At 45.3% G+C, this 15,297-nt stretch overlaps 1 long non-coding RNA gene across 1 annotated transcript; it reads right to left on the bottom strand.

Moving 5' to 3' along the window:
• Nucleotides 1-8,640: 8,640 nt before the first annotated feature.
• On the bottom strand, nucleotides 8,641-10,918 carry LOC308482415. Its single transcript, XR_013989268.1, has 2 exons — nucleotides 10,784-10,918; nucleotides 8,641-8,961 (listed from the first exon to the last, which is right to left on the bottom strand). It is a non-coding gene; the product is annotated as an uncharacterized lncRNA (long non-coding RNA).
• Nucleotides 10,919-15,297: the final 4,379 nt, after the last annotated feature.

Below are 15,297 nucleotides of genomic sequence, written 5' to 3'. Positions count from 1 at the left end.
CTTTTAACAAACCTATCCACACCTGTTTTCCTTTTTTACAATATTTCTTTACGTTTTTACAGAGCTTCTTTAAATGCCGCAAACGTTATTTCATTATCACTTAAACCTCCCCAATACTCGACTAGTTTCCCCCAGTCCTCGATAAACTTTTGATCTCGTTGGTATCTGATCTTCCCTGTCATTTTATCAAGTTCTGCATAGTCCATCAGTTTCATTCTCCACTCCTCCAAAGTAGGTACTTGTTCCTGTTTCCATCTCTGGGCCAATAATATTCTTGCCGCTGTTATTGCATACTGGAAAAGTTTACAGTCCTTTCTGTTTATTTCATTTCATATAATTCCTAAAAGGAAAGCCTCTGGTTTTTTAGGAAATGTATATTTCAACATTTTTTTTCAATTCTTTATATATAAATTCCCAGAAGCTCTTCACTTTCTTACATTCCCACCACATATGGTAAAAAGTACCATCCTTTTCTTTACATTTCCAACATTTCTTACATGTTTTATACATTTTTGCAAGTTTTACCGGTGTAGTATACCATCTATAAATCATTTTCATAACATTTTCCGCACCTTGAGTTTTCAAGGTTACCAAAGACTTAGCTTTAGAGCAGTGTTCCCCAAACGTAGGTCTCCAGCTGCTTTTGGACTGCAATACCATCACCCCTGACCACTGATCTTGCTAGCTAGGGATGATGGGAGTTGTAGTCCAAAAGCAGCTGGAGACTCAAGTTTGGGAAACAATTGCTTTAGAGCAGTACACAAACAGCTCCATGTTCTTCCCACACACCACCTCCAAAGTGACCCTAGGAGCCGATCACCAGTGACCGACTCGCCTCCTTTCTCTCGGATTGGCTCCAATCAGCACTAAGGGCGAGAGGACTTATCAGCTGCTAAATACAGTAGTTCCCATTTTGTGCTGACTGGGCAGCCCTAAGACCCTAGAGACAGGGATCCTGCTACAAAATTAAAAATGGGTCTTTGGCCCCCTGCAACCCCAGATTTCCCCCCTCAACACTGGTGGGTACTACTCTGTTTTAGGGACACAGGTGGCGCTGTGGTCTAAACCACCGAGCCTTGGGCTTGCTGATCAGAAGGTTGGCGGTTCAAATCCACATGACGGGGTGAGCTCTTGTTGCTCTGTCCCAGCTCCTGCCAACCTAGCAGTTTGAAAGCACACCAGTGCAAGTAGATAAATAGGTACTGCTGTGGCGGGAAGGTAAACAGTGTTTCCATGCACTCTGGCTTCCGTCACAGTGTCCTGTTGCGCCAGAAGCAGTTTAATCATGCTGGCCACATGACCCAGAAAGCTAACGCCGCAACTCCCTCGGCCTGAAAGCTGCAACTCCATGGTCGCCTTTGACTGGACAACTGTCCAGGGGCCTTTTACCTTTACCTTTTAATCTGTACATGCTGTGAGCCTCTGGAACAGAAGCTGCAGAGGCTGTTCTCAGGGCTGTACGAAGCTGCAGTCTTCTGTGCCAAACCATTGCCCCACCAGGTTCAATATTGTCTACACAGATGAGCTGTGATTCTGCATGGTTTCAGACAGGAGACATCGCCAGCCCCTACCCGGAGATGCCAGGAATCGAACGTGGGACCTTCTACATGCAAAGCAATTGCTTGGCCACTGAGCTGCAGGTATAGAGGTGTTTTAAGCAGGTGCTGAAAAGAACACAGCAAGGGCACCTCCCTGCTATCAACAGGCGGGGAGTTCCGAAGTGTAGGTGCTGCCACGCTTTGTAAAACGGTATCTTGCAAGTGTGGAATAAGTAAGATGTGGCGCCTGTAAGAGTGCCGGTTCTGATAATTGAAGCAGTCAAAGTGGGTGCTTATGGGGGAAGGCAATCCCACAAGTAAACTAGTCCCAAGCAATTTAGGGCTTTATAGTAACACGTTGGTCTGGTAGCAAATTGGCAGACAGTGCAGAGCTTCTGAGGAGAGGAGCCAAAAGAATCTCACTCCTACCAGCAATTGTGCATTCTGAGCACAAGCTGTAGGTTTTGGATAAAGTGCAAGGGAAGCTCCACACATTGTACATTCTTCCAATTTTTTAGGGTTTCTGTTCCTGAAAACGAGACCACGTATGACATGCTCCAGGCCTGAGTCGTTGACAAAGGCCTTGCTAAAATGCATCAAGGAACAAGTCATGCCATGGTCCAAGGAGGCTTTGCAAGTGTGGAGGTGCGTGGCTCGAATTGCGTGGGGAAAAGCTAATGGATGCAACACAACGGGCTCCAAATCCCTCTCCGCTGGCTGATGGCAGAATTGTTTTGCATTTGTGCTGCTTTTTTAATTAGAAAAAGGACATTACGACCCATAAAGTTAGGCTTAGCACAGAACCACTGCTCTCCTGTCCCTATTAAGAGGAGGAAATGTAAAAAGAGGCTATTAAAAAGATGGAGGCTGCCAATAATCATATTTCCAAAAAGGAGTGTAGGAAGCTGCCTTGCCGTGAGTCAGAGCATTGAATGTTGGGCCCATCTAGCTCTGTACTATTAACACGTGACTGGCAGCGATTCTCCAAGGTTATGCAGAGCAGGTAATCCTGGTCTCTTGAGGGCCCTGGGACCCATGCAACAACCTCTTCTTTGGTGATCACTCATAGTTGAGTAAGATTGTCTTCCATAAACTAAGGTTACCAGACGTCCCCGTTTCCCTGGATTTACAAATCAGTCCCCTGACAAAATCCATCTATTTAGTAGGAAGTTGGAAATTGTCCCTGAATTCACTGACAAAAAATCTGGTAACCTTACCATAAACACGGTCTTAACAGTGAGCCCGTAAGTTACTGTGGAGGCCAATTCTGGATCCACACGTCCTTCCATAGTGGGGACATAGGTTTCCGGGTGGGAGTTGATCATGGTGAGGGTTTGCCATTGGAAGCATCAAGGCAAAAGCTGCAACCTTTCCTTGTAGGGAAGTTGCCCAACTCCCCCAAACCAACTCAAAGATTCTCCTGCACTTTCCTGTTGTGCAGATCCAGAATTAAACCCAGTATCAATTGTGCATGTATTAATCAGACAGAGATTGCTTCAAGCTCCATAAAGACTAGTGCTATACATTGAAATTCAGTTGTATCCAATATTACTTCTGTTCAGAGGAGACCTTTTGAAATTAACAGATGTGTGTGCATCATGACCAAAGCACTTGCTTGGCTTCTAAATCAGTGGTGAGGAGGTGCTGTTGCAAAGTCAATGAACACAACCTGAAAAATGGACTAGAACCATTTTTCCTTTTTACATTTATGGATTATTGAGTACAAGTGCCACGGGCAAGTAATAGCACCATCACGAAAAGTTAGAGGCATCCAGTAGTCGTAACCTGCTGGGAACAAAACAAACCCTGAAATACTCAGCAAAGCCTCTTCTTGTCGCACACACCCCTCTCATAGATCACTTGGCATAAATGGTTTGAGAAAAGGACCCCCCTATACCATGCTTAGGACTGTGCAGTAGGTAGATAAAACTGGGCTGTCTTTTCAATAGAAAATCAAGGTTTATCTCAGAGCTTGAAGGCAAGCTTGTGGCCTTGTTCCTGATTGTTTGAAGTGGGTCTGAGACAGTGCCGGATTTACACATAAGCTAAACAAGCTATAGCTTAGGGCCCCACTCTCTTGGGGGCCTTCAAAAAATTTAAAGGAAAAAAAAACCCCTGGTTATCCATTTCCAAAATCTAAGATAAAAAACAAAATAAAACCTACACACAGCAACAGTGTTTTGTGTAGGCTCCTCTTTGTTATGTGCAAATGGCTTTAGATACCTATTAGGTCCATAAATTACCATATAGCATATATTCAACAACAAAAACAGTGACAATTTGTTGTTGACAAAGGACAGCTGGACATATAAAGGGCCCCATTACCTTCATAGCTTAGGGCCTCATCAAACCTAAATCTGGCCCTGGTCTGAGACCCTCAAAATAAAATCTGAACAAAATTGGTGAAGCAGCAAAGAGATTATTGATTACAAAATGTTATTGCAAGAGCGGATGTCCGAAGTAGGCACACCCAAAATTGACAAAGCATAAACATATATTCCCTATTACTCGAAGTGCAGGTTCCCTCCCTTGTCTCCCCATCGGCTGGGGTACCACAAGGTTTACAGCCCATCATGACTGCCTAATTAGCCTGCCCTTATTTGGTCTATATCCCTATGCAATTATTTGCTAAGCCAAGCAAAAATACCTGGAGATAAGTGTGAATTGAACTCTCTGCTTTGCTGCTGCTTGTCTACTTATCACACCCACATCCTGACCACCAGCAGGTGTCAGAAAGTTCTATATTTGCTGATGCCTGTTAATCTACTGTCTAAAGTTATCTAGCCCTACGGCCTTGTAGCCCATGTGAAGAAAAGCAACGTTCTATCTGAGGTTGTTTTTAGCAGCTGCAGCCTTGAATGGAAAAGCAACATGAATAAAAATGAAAAAGCAAAATGTTTCATCATTTCTCATACTGATGAAACAAACCAGCTGAATGGCTGGGCACAAACCCAGAGTCTTCCTTTCTCGGGGAGGAAAGGCTATATAAAGAGAGCTAATGACATCAACCAGGACAGAACATACCGAAGGAGAAGCTCTTCCTCTCCATTGACCAACGTGGAGCCATCATGAAGCTCTTGGCTGGCCTCTTCGCTGTGGTGCTGCTGATCTGGTCCACGATGGCTGAATTTTTGAATGCTTTTGGGCAATACGGATGTATTGGATTTAGAAGGTTTTGATAACAGATTCGGCTGGCATGCTTATTTGTGGTATGACAAGGTTAAAGTACATAGAGGCTTCTTAAACCACACTATAAGAAAATTAATTTATGAGGTCTGGAACAGATATAAAACATTATCAGAATGGAAAACTCCGTGGTGGCTTTCACCACTGGAAGCCTTCACAGTAAAAAAGAAAAATATGTTAACTGATTGGGCTACATATAAAGACTTGGTTATGGAAGTTGATAACAATTTGAAGCTAAAGTCATTTGAAGAGATAAGAGTTAAGCTATCAGATTGGTTGCAGTGCCATCAATTTCAAGATGTATTTAAGGAAGATAGTGAGAAAAATCTTTTGGTAACACTAAATCAAAACTAGAGACAGAGTTGCTAAACAGCAAAAAGAAAATCATTGTCAAAAATGTATAAGTTATTATTAGAATGGCATACAAAGGATGAAGAAGTTAAGTCAGTTATGATTAAATGGGCTCAAGATTTGGGTCATAATATTGAATTAGATAAGTGGGAAAGATTATGGACAAAACAATTAATTTTACTGCATATATGGCACTTAAGGAAAATTTAATGAAGATGATGTATAGATGGTAATTGATGCCAACTAAACTTGCTAAAACGTATAGAGCTCAAAATAAGGCATGTTGGAAATGCAAGGAGAAGGAAGGGAACTTCTTCCATATGTGGTGGGGGTGCAGTAAAGTTAAAGCCTACTGGGACATGATATACAATCAATTGAAAAATATCTTTAAATATACTTTCATTTTAAAAAGGAGGCTTTTCTATTGGATATTGTGGGAGAAGAAATTCCAAAAGTAGACTTAAATATGTTTATGTATGCTATCATGGCTGGAAGGACACTTTTAGCCCAGAAATGGAAGCAGAAGGAACTTCCAACTTTGGAAGAATGGCAGATAAAAATGACTGAATATGCAGAAATGGCAAAGCTGATAGGGAAAATCTGAAACCAGCATGAAGAACTGTTTGAAAAGGACTGGAGTAAATTTATACAATATATGAAAGAACATTGTAAAAATTTGAATACTTTTGCAGGTTTGATTTAACATATTTTGTAATGATAATTTTTGAAACTGATTTACAAATACTAAAGTAATTTTTAAAAGCATAGTAGGAAGGTAAATAGGGTGATAAGAGGATTGTGATTGCTTAAGAAAGTCAGGGAGTGGGGGAAGTTGATGCACAGTATGAGCAAAGTTGTATGTGAGGATATGATTTGATATGAATGCGACAAAGGAAAAATATGAAAACTTAATAAAAATTGTGTGTGTGTGTGTAAAGGAAAATGTGCACACTGCCGAGATAGGGACACAATAATGGCTTCTAAGAGCCGTGCTACATCTGAGCTTCAGCAATCAGTTCAGACCTCTTTACATGCTGAGCTTCTGAGGGAGACTGAGGGAAGAACCATAGGCCTGATTCCCTAGCTCCTCCCAAGGTGAGCTAAGCCTGGCAGGACAGCTTACTCAATGGTCTTAACCCCTTTATGCCTTAAGTAGACTTAAGCATATTGGTTATATGAGGCTGGTTAGCCCGCAGAACTTCGCAGCCAAGAGGGAGTGAAAGGAAGGGGACTATCTTTCAGATATTTGGAGCCTGACTCCTTTAGGGCTTTAAACACAAATGGAAGTACACTGAATTGAGCCTGGAATCAAACGGGCAACCGATGCATCTGGTTTATATGTGATGAAAATGGAACTCCTGCTAGTAATCTGGCTGATGTATTATGAACCAAAAGAAGTTTCTGAGTTGCCTTCAAGGGCAGCCCCATTTTGCAGAGGTCCAGCTGGAAGTTACCAGAACATGGAGCACAGAGGTCAAGTCATCTGTGTCCAAAAGGGGCCATAGCTGGTGAACCAGTTGGAGCTGGAAAAAAGCACTACTTGTCAAGGCCACCTGAGCCTCCAGTGATAATCACAGCTCAGTGGGGCAGCCCTAGTGAATAAACCTCTTCTGCTTGAAACTCAACTGATGTGACATTAATCCCAGTTAAAAACAGACACAGAGAAATGCTGGATGACCTTTATTTTTTTGATTCGGCTATTGCAATTGATGCCCCAGTGAGAGAAACCAGCAGTGATGGGCCGATGTTTGAAGATCATGTGCTGAACCTCTGAGCATCTTGAGGGGGAGGGAGGGGTTGGAGGTTAGATCAAAATGAACCGGAGCATCGCAGGGTCTGGTTGCAGAAGTGGAGATGCCTTGAGCAGCAGGCAGGAAGGTCGTATTCGACAAGTTGTCAATTTAGACCTAACTCTTTGTCTGGTCCAGGACGATTTAAGCCCCCCTTAGGCTCTTTAACTGGTCCGCTTTTGCCACTCCTTGCCTTTGGGGCACGTTTCCTGATGGCATGAATCCCATCGTTCAATGCCCCCTGTTGGCAGCAAAGAGAAGACTGCTCGTATTATGACCCAACATCTGCAGACACCCTTCCTCCCGTGACAAGTGTGGACTGGAACCTTTGTCCCTCTGGTCACGCGTGGAAGAGACTAGCCTCTTCCACTGCAAACTGTAGCTCAGTGTTAGAGCATCTGCCTTGCGTGACAAACGTCCCAGCTTCAAGCCCCAATGACTTCTCCTGGTAGGGATAAAAGGTAAAGATAAAGGTACCCCTGTCCGTACGGGCCAGTCGTGACCGACTCGGGTTGCGCGCCCATCTCGTTTAAGAGGCCGGGGGCCAGCGCTGTCCGGAGACACTTCCGGGTCACGTGGCCAGCGTGACGAAGCTGCTCTGGCGAGCCTGCACCAGCGCAGCACACGAAAACGCCGTTTACCTTCCCGCTATAAAGCGGTACCTATTTATCTACTTGCACTTAAGAGTGCTTTCAAACTGCTAGGTGGGCAGGAGCTGGGACCGAATGATGGGAGCTCACCCTGCCGCGGGGATTCGAACCACCGACCATACGATCAGCAAGTCCTAGACGCTGAGGTTTTACCCACAGCGCCACCCGCGTCCCCCACAGCGCCACCTGGTAGGGATAGAAACCCTTTAAACCACAGGCAGCTACAACGCATCAATCCATAGACAATACTGACAAACCAATTGTCTGACTTGATTAAAGGCAGCTTTCTCCAGGTTGCTGCCATTAATATTACTTTCGTTATTGTTACTATTACCACAATAATTTATATCCTGAAACCGCCAACAGAACTGTACAGAAAAATGTTACATTTACAGAGCAGAGTATCCTCTTGAATTATATACCCAGCACATGGAATTTTAAAAAGGACCAGTGAGGTTTTAATGTTTTTAATGTTTAATGCTGTATTGTGTTTTTAATATTCTGTTGGGAGCTGCCCAGAGTGGCTGGGGAAAACCAGCCAGATGGGCAGGGTATAAATAATAAATTATTATTATTATTTATTATTATTATTTCCATTCTGAAGGAAATCAGCCCTGACTGCTCACTAGAAGGACAGATCGTGAAGCTGAGGCTCCAATACTTTGGCCACCTCATGAGAAGACAAGGCTCCCTGGAAAAGACCCTGATGTTGGGAAAGATTGAGGGCACAAGGAGAAGGGGACGACAGAGGAGGAGATGGTTGGACAGTGTTCTCAAAGCTACCAGCATGAGTTTGACCAAACTGCAGGAGGCAGTGGAAGACAGGAGTGCCTAGCGTGCTCTGGTCCATGGGGTCATGAAGATTCGGACCCGACTAAACAACTAAACAACAACAACATTGTTATTATTATTTGTGTTCTTGTCTGGCTGGGATGTGTCCTCAACTCTGATAATGCCTCTTGGTTGCCTGGATGGAGGTGTGTGTGTGTGTGTGTGTGTGTGTGTGTGTGTGTGTGTGTGTAATCTAGCTTAGTCTGTAAAGGTAAAATCATACCCAGAAGGAAATGCAGCCATCGGGCTGAGAATGGTCTCCCCTTCCTTAAAGGCAGACACTGAAGCAAGCAATGTGGGAATAAACAGACTCTCTTTATTAAGTACACAAAGCAAAAAAAATCAGTTATCGAAAGCCTTTTTTGCTCCTGCTGCCACCATGATTAATGAATTAATTACATGACCGTTCATTTATACTGTATAAATTTAAAGAAATAATATTATATTTGCATGACATTCAATTACATTAAAAGGCATGGCTGTCCGTTTAGGACGATACAGAAATGGGTGTTGTACGTAGGTGTCTATTAAACAGCTCTCCTTAAGCCCCCTTTTGTGCCACGGCTGTGACGAGTGGATGCAAATTGTGTGGCTGTGGCCACTCTTCATCTTCCCCTGCAGAGGGTACAAAAGCCAATTGAGATAGGGGGCAGAGTGGGCTCACTTCATTGCAGTGTGTGTTTGTGGAAGTGAAGGAAGCAGCTTCCGCCCACCCTCAATAACAGGAGGAATCATAATCAATAAGAACCGAGAGTCTCCGATGTGTGGGTGGCCCGGTGGAGGAAAGAGGTCGGGGTTCATCTTGAGATCTATCTTTGATTCCACAATGCTGGCAAAAGTACCAAAGAGTCACATCTGCACAGTTCAGACACAAGGTGTTTTCTGTTTCATGGGCTTGTTGGTTGTCCCTCACTCTCTTTTTTTTACCCAAATACATTACTGAATTTCGCCTTTGCACCTCGGACTAGAGCTGCAAATTTCGCTTTTGCCCCTTTGGCCAAGTATTTTGCAGCCTCTGCTGATGCTGACATTGCTTTGCTCATCTGATTGGAGAAAGAAGAAGGGATGTTGAGGCCTGATTCCATCAGCAACCCTCCCTATGTTGACCTGCCTGCCTGGGGACCCCTCCCCCTGAACCCCTGTTAGAATTGCATTTGGAAGGTCAGTGTGGTAGGCTGAGAAAAGTGGTCGCGGGCTCCTTTGGGAGCTGGATTCTGCCAAGGCCTGATTCAAATCAGGCATATGTGGATGCCCATGACTCTCAGGCCAGAGTAGGCTTCAGGCAGGAAGGTGAGGCAGAACCTCTGAAACACTTACAGAGGCAAGCCCTGCAGAGAAGCCCCTTGCATAGGAATGGCATGGACAAGGCAAGATGGGCGCCTTTTTCCAAACAGCTTGCAAAGGTGCACATTTCAAAAGTGATTCCCCCCCCTACCTTTAGTCAGTTGTGGGGAGGCAGAAGCCCCGAACTACAGTGGAACGTACTAGCTCAGAAGGTGGCAGACTCTCCTTCCTTGGAGGGTTTCAAACAGAGTTTGGATGGCCATCTGCTAGGGGTGTCTTAGCTGCGATTCCTGCATCGCAGGGGGTTGGACCAGATGACACCTGGATTCCCTTCCAACGCTGCAGTTCTATGATTTTATTATTCTACTGCAGGAACAAATCCAGGACAGAACAAGCAGTTGCTTGGGAAATGACTTATAATGAAATTGGGCAGAGGACCAGAGGCATTCCTTTAGGGAATGGTACAGACAGAGGCTCCCAGGGGCCAGAAGAGCACATTTATATATGCAACTACAGCAACTCAGATTTTGTAAGCTCAGAAATGGAGGATGGGAGAGGTCCCAAGGAAGGAGGAATGGCAGCTAAAAATGATGGTGTATGCAGAGTTAGCAGGCTTAACTAGCAGGGTAAGAGAACAAGATGATTGAGTTTATAAGAGGAATGATTTTTGTGTGTGGAATACGTGGGAAATAACTGAAAGCAAGTGAAAACATGAGCAAGATTAATGTGAATTCAACAGTTACAATTTTGTTTGAGGTAACATGAAAAGGAGGGGAAATTAGATGGTTGGAATAGAATATGCAGTAAGAATGGGTAACTTAAAAGAACCATGGAAGGAGAAGAAGGGAAGTTGGTGTATTATTTTGTTTTATTGGTGGGTATTTATTTGTGGAAATTCTATAACTGGAAACTTTAATAAAAAATAATATCTGATAAAGGCCAAGTAGTTGCCAGATTGGCCCAGGGCCTGATTCAGACCCTGCCTGGATTGAGGCCATAGGGCAGATGGGAGGCAAGAGCTGTGAACACTCCTAGGATCCAGCCCTACCTAAGGATTCTGTGGGTAGGACTGGGATTTTCTGGATGCAAAGCAAGCAGCACGACCGCTGAGCTCCCATCCTTCCCCAAACTCATCAGAATTGCCTGTACCCACCTGCTCCTTGAATTTTTCAAAGTCACTTTTCTCTTCCACTTTAGCTGTGTGTCTCTTAGCTGTGCCGCTCTTAGCTGTGTCGCTGTCATCCTCCTTGCCCTGAACCGAAATGCTCAGAGTCAAAACCAGCAGTGCTGCAGATAGCAGGATGGGCCACAACTTCATGATGGGTCAGATTCGGAATTCCTCCTTCGGCTGGCAGAAAGGAATAGAGGTGAGGAAGGGTTGCTCCTTGTCTCTGCTCTGCCTGAGGTGGAGCTCTGCGTCCCTTATATAGCCCTTGTTGAGGTCTGTTGAGTGATGCTACCTATTTCTGGCCTCAAATCAGAAATAGGGAGAGCAATTGGCCATCTTGTGTTGGGAACACTGAGTTCCTTGCCAGGGCTGAATAGATTTCCTCCATTCTCTTCCTTGACTGTTCCTCTGGTTCATTCCACTCTGGGCCTCACCCTTCCTGGGTTAGACATTTCTGATATTGACTCCAAATCTGCATCATGCAAAGTTTGCCACAGCTCCCCAGTCCTTTTGAAAAAAATAAGCAATGTTGCTTCCCCAACATACTTAAGAGGTACATTAACTTTTCAACAGTCTCATTAATGGGTACAATAACTCTGCTGTAGGAACAGTATACAGGTTGTATAATGTGCTTGGTTGGGTACAGGTGTGGACTGACCAGGACAGTGATGCAAGCCTAATTGCAGGACGTGGGTGGCGCTGTGGGTTAGCCATGCTGGCCACATGACCTAGAAGCTGTATGCCGGCTCCCTCGGCCAATAAAGCGAGATGAGCGCCGCAACCCCAGAGTCGGCCACGACTGGACCTAATGGTCAGGGGCCCCTTTACCTTTACCTTTACCTGAGGTGGACTTGGAGTTATATGACTCCCAAGTCCTCAGTGTCCCCCTTTCCACAATCCAGGCACTATGTACAGACAAAAGCATAATGACGTCCGTTCTCTCCAGCTCCGAGCGAACAAACAGGCACAAGTAAAAAAGTACATACAGCGGAAGAGATAAGACTGACTTCCATTCCCCACACTCTTCTCAGACAGGCATGTGATTTACACCAATCACAAATGCAGCATCGGAGGAGGGAAATTGCTAAAAAAAACTTTCTCCTGAAGCATCTATGCCCTCCCAAAAGAGTCTTCTGCAACCCTTAAATAGCCCATGGCTGAATCTGAAGTTACAGCCTCCTGTCCAGTGGTGCAGTAGGAGAAACTACATGGAAAGAGATGCTGAGAGCTGTTCTCCAAAGGATTTGGAAGGCAGCATATTGACTACATCAGCCCCAAAGCCTGAAAGAGTTCTGCTACTGTTCTACTGGGGCTTGGCACTCACCCCGGAGGTGGAAGCAATTGTGAGAGGTTGGCAAGGAAAGGCAAATTGGGATCCTACAGATCTCTCAATGGGCCCTGCTAGCTGAGGCATGGAAGATGTTGCTCAGAAAAGAGCAAGAGGCATATGAAGGCTTAAGAGGGCTGCGGAGGCTTTCCTCTCCTGTGGAGGAACCCCCTCTGGGAGAGCTGTCTGCGATGCCTAAAAAGCATCCACAGCTGATTCGGCAGTCACATCCTCCTGCATGTCTGGAGCAGGCAAAACTACAAGTGGGTCATTTTGAGAGTCTGAAGATAGTGGAAGAGCCACGTCCTCAAAACTAGATAGTGGAGAAGGAGCGACTAAGGTCTTGAGAGTCATCTAGGTCCAAGTCCTCCTCAGGGCAACTTTGCCATATGGATGTTGTGGACAATATAAGTTAGGCTTGGTTAACAGCATGTTTCACTGTGTAGGTCACTCCCCACCAGTAACCTACCAAGCTCATTAAACAACTTGCATCCTGTTCCTGCAGCAGAGCTGTTGTACTCTTGGAAAATTAATGTACCTGTTCAAAACATTCTCAAAAGGTACAGTACTTTCTCTGCAAAAGCCATTGTGCAGCCTGGAGACTGGAACAGCAACAAGGTGATAAGCCTTAGATATCTCAACAGAGTTGCTGTACTCCTTCATGTTGAAAAGTTAATGTACCTCTTAAATATACCTCTTAAGTATTCATTTTTGGACTGGAACAGAATTTTGGGCTTCCTGACTAATGGAATAATAGACTCACCAGGTGCTCTCTGAAACCTGGAGTCAGACGAGATGCTTAAGGAAGTTGTTAGCCACCTCTCAAAGAAATATTTGTAATGTTAACATTGTAAAAAAAGAGATTACAGCCGTAATCTATCATGTGAAAAATCCCGCCGCCCCCAAAACTATTGCCTCTTCTCTGATGGGGAAATGATTTTTATTTAATGTTGGAGCACCTTATACAAACGGGGACGCGGGTGGTGCTGTGGGTTAAACCACTCAGCCTAGGGCTTGCTGATCAGAAGGTCGTCGGTTTGAATCCCCGCGACGGGGTGAGCTCCCATTGCTCAGTCCCTGCTCCTGCTAACCTAGCAGTTCAAAAGCACGTCAAAGTGCAAGTAGATAAATAGGTACCGCTCCGGCGGGAAGGTAAACGGCGTTTCCGTGTGCTGCTCTGGTTCGCCAGAAGCGGCTTAGTCATGCTGGCCACATGACCCGGAAGCTGTATGCCGGCTCCCTTGGCCAATAAAGTGAGATGAGCGCCGCAACCCCAGAGTCGGCCATGACTGGACCTAATGGTCAGGGGTCCCTTTACCTTTACCTAGGTCAGTGGCTATCACTGCCTCCTGTGGGAGTGAGTGCCATAATTTAACTATCCACTGCATGAAGCAGTTCTTCCTATTACTCATCCTGAATCTTCTGACATGCAGCTTCAGTGGAGGCCCATGAGTTCTAGTATTATCAGAGAGGGAGAAAAGCTTTCCTCTGTTCACTTTCTCCATGCCATGTGGAATTTTATAAGCTTCTATCATTGTCACCAGTCAGGCTTCAGGGAATCCAATCCCTCCCACAGTAGGCAGCCAAGTATTAGATAAACAAGGAGAGTTCTTACCAAGTCTTTTATACAATACAGTGGTACCTCAGGTTAAGTACTTAATTCATTCCGGAGGTCCGTTCTTAACCTGAAACTGTTCTTAACCTGAAGCACCACTTTAGCTAATGGGGCCTCCTGCTGCTGCCACACCGCCGGAGCACGATTTCTGTTCTCATCCTGAAGCAAAGTTCTTAACCTGAAGCACTATTTCTGGGTTAGCGGAGTGTGTAACCTGAAGCGTATGTAACCTGAAGCGTATGTAACCCGAGGTACCACTGTATTCACAGAGAGAGAGATAGCAATGCCATCTTTCTTAGATAATGGCATTTCTCCAAGTTAAGCCCCACCCCTCCATCTCTCCCCTTATACGTCATTCCTACGGTGGCTGATCTGTGCCTTCTACCTCTGAGCTCTCTGCTCTCCTACTTCCAATGACCTCCAGGTTCTGGGGGTGGTGGTGTCTGGCATGCTTACTAAAGATACTGAGTCTGTCAGCTGTCTCTCCCCTGGTGCTTCTTCTTCTTCCTGCTCCTCTCCCATTATTTCCCAGCTTCTCTCCTCCTCTGCCTCTGAGCTATGCCCTCCCGCAGACCACTGACTTCCTCTTCTCTGGAAAGTTCAGGAGGAGGGGGAGGCGGTCTCCACCATTCCTCCTCCACTGTCCAGTCCCTGACATCACCTCTTACTCACTTTTTCTATGGACCCAAAAGTCCCAAATGAGGCAACCTTTGCTTGTAGGGGAGTCACTTTATTCCCTTCCACATTTTGGCTGCCCTTTTCTGAACCATCCTGAAAACCAACTCCAAAGATTCTCCTCTACTTAACTTGCTGATCTACATCAACAAAATTGAGCCCCCATCCAAACATAAGTTGTTGGGTTTCCAGGAAGAGAGAATGCTCTTGTGCTCAGGTCTGGCTTGGCCCCTGTGAAGATGGGATGCTGAGCTGCATGGGCCACTGGCCTGATCCAGCAGAGCATTTCTTAGGTTATTATCACCCTAGTGGCAATGGAAATGTTGTGGGATGGGGAAATAGAAGGGAACCCCCTGTTCAGTACAGTTTTTCTTCCCCTAATTGGCCAGGGAATATCTGAGCCATGACAGCCTCATAACCGATTAGGGCCCCAGCAAACTCTGAAACTGGCCACGTGGAAAAGAGATGTCTGCCAAGACCAGTGGTAAATGGTGTTCCAAATAACATTGTTCCTGCTCCCTAGCCAACAATACCTTACAACCCAAGCCACTCCTGATTAAAAACAAACAAACCAGCTGAGTGGCCGGGCACAAACCCAGATTCTTCCTTGCTCATGAAGGAAAGGGTATATAAAGAGCTGGTGCCGTCACCTAGGACAGAACAGACCAAAGGAGAAGCTCTTCCACTCCATTGACCAGCGTGAAGCCATCATGAAGTTCTCCATCACCCTCTTTGTTGCTGTGTTGCTGATCTGGTCCATTATAGCTCTGGATGAGGTCCAGGCTGAGGATTCAGCCCAAGGCAAGACGGTAAGTAGAAGAATATAAGGAGAGCCCTGAAGCTGGATCAGGCCAGGGGTCCATCTAGTCCAGCATCCTCTTC

The sequence above is a fragment of the Podarcis pityusensis genome (assembly GCF_964106645.2).
Source record: "Podarcis pityusensis genome assembly, chromosome: 8".
Lineage (NCBI taxonomy): Eukaryota > Metazoa > Chordata > Lepidosauria > Squamata > Lacertidae > Podarcis > Podarcis pityusensis.
Note: the sequence above shows the minus strand (reverse complement) of the source record. Positions and strands in the feature narration are given on the sequence as shown.